Source organism: Colius striatus, chromosome 19 (genome assembly GCF_028858725.1).
Source record: "Colius striatus isolate bColStr4 chromosome 19, bColStr4.1.hap1, whole genome shotgun sequence".
NCBI classification, from domain to species: Eukaryota; Metazoa; Chordata; class Aves; order Coliiformes; family Coliidae; genus Colius; species Colius striatus.
This window is the reverse complement of record NC_084777.1, coordinates 1949162-1951184: the sequence shown is the minus strand read 5'-3', so window position 1 is coordinate 1951184 and position 2023 is coordinate 1949162.

The window sequence follows — 2023 nt, the reverse complement described above, 5'->3', positions numbered from 1 at the left end:
GCGGGCGCGCCCCGCTCCGCCCGCCGCCGCGCTCCGTGCCCGCGGGCGGCGCGTCCCGCGGCCGCGGCAGGAAGGGCGGGGAGCCGCGCCGGCCCCGCTCCCCCGCCGGGGGCGGCCGCGGGCCGGGCAGGAAGCGGCACCCCCCCCCGCCCCGCCGCGCCCCGGGGGCCGCCCGCCCCGCCGGGCCCCGCTACCTGCAGCGGCGCCGCCCGCGGGCGCGGCGGGGGAGGGGGCGGCGGGGAGCGGGGGCCGGTCCGGCACGGTCCTCCCCCGCCGCACCGGCGCTGCCAGCCCCGACGGGGCGCGCGGGCCGGGGCGGCCCCGGGGCAGCAACGCTCCGCAGCGCCGGGACGGGACCGGCCGCGGCCCCGCAGCCCCCCTCGGGGCGGGATGGGGTGCGGCGGCGGGGATGGCACCCACCAGCGCGGCGTCTGGCCGCCCGCCTCTGCCCGGGCTTCATTAGTAACCTGATAATGCCCCGGCAAAGCCCCGGCAGCGGTTCCACCGCCGAGTAATTGCAGGACGGTAACGTGAGCTGATGGCGGCCGGGGATGGATCCTCACCCTTATTGATTGTGACAGCTAAATTGTTAACCGAGAGGGAAATCAGATGAAAGCCATTTTAGAATAAATACAAGGCATTAGGTTCAAACGTCGAGGTTGCAGCAAGCCCAGGGACCCTGAGCCCAAGGCCCACGAGCTCGTCCTCCCCTCGCTCCTCAGCTCTGCAGGGACACAGCCCAGTGCGGAGGAGCGCTGCTGAGAAAGGACAATTCGAACCACTCGTCCACGCTGGCAGAGCCTGAATTATCTCCAAGGGCTCCAGAAGAAACACGTAGGAGGTTTCAGGGACACAGCTATGAAAGCTGTCTGCTGCCCTACACCAGGGACAAGCCGGGTTCTGTTTGTGTCCGAGGGACGCGGGGCTGCAGCAGCCAGCACACACACCACAGTAACGCTGAGAGCTCGCTCCCACAGTTACACACCAGGCACTCTGGGCCCTGGAAAGTCAGAACAGGCTCACAAACGGGGCGATTTCAGCCCAGCCTCTGCCTTTCCCCAGCCTTGGGATGGAGTCCTGACCTTGAGGGCAGTCGCTCCCCTGCCTGCTGAGAAGCTGCTGCCTGTGCCAGCAACAGCCCAACTGCAGAGCACTGGAGTTACTGGGTATTAGCACCAACTTCATCCCCTGTCTTACCTCTCACTGCTCCCAGCACCAGTGCTGCAGCTCATCTGCAGCAGTGACAGAGAGGCTGCATGTCTTGGAGCAGCCCAGGCAGAATCCTCAGATTTGGGGCTGGCCATGTTCTATGTTCCCAGGAGTGAAGGCATCACTTTGTCCTTGTCCCGAGTGAGGGAGTCTCTCCCAAGGCAGGAAGACTGAGGAATAACCCCACACCACAGACACAGTGACCACTTCCCTTGGTACCTCACCTTGTCCCCAGGGATTTGCTGGGAACACAGATGAAGCAAACAACCCCCGAAGTGGACAGGACCACATGTCAGAGGAAGGGCCTCAGGCAGCACTGAGCTCAGCTCTCCTTCCCACCACCATCTCGCCTTCCTCTGTACTTCCAGCTCTGGAGCTGTCCATACCGCCCGCCGGAGCGACCTCTCGCTGCCCACTGCTTACCAAACCTGTCTGATGGTGGTTGAGACACGAAGCCCCAGAGCTGACACTCATCAAAACACCGTTACTGAGCGTTTACCTCCTCCCAGCTCCAGGGCTGGAAACTCTCTGGTCCCGCTGTGCCAGGAGGCACAGGGCGGCTGCAGGAGCCTGCCCAGCACACACACCCACCTGCAACAAAGCTCCCTCAGGTCTGAGTCTGGCCCAAGGACAGACAAGGCACTTCTGTTAGTGACTGAGGCAGCACAAAAGAGAGAATCATTTAAACACCAGACTGATGCCATTGTACCCAGATCCGTATCAGTGGGCTTCAGCTGATGCCAAGCATTTGCCACCCTCACTTCCTGCTCACCACCCTCGCCTTCCTGAAGGAAAACATCCATTTTAAAGGCCT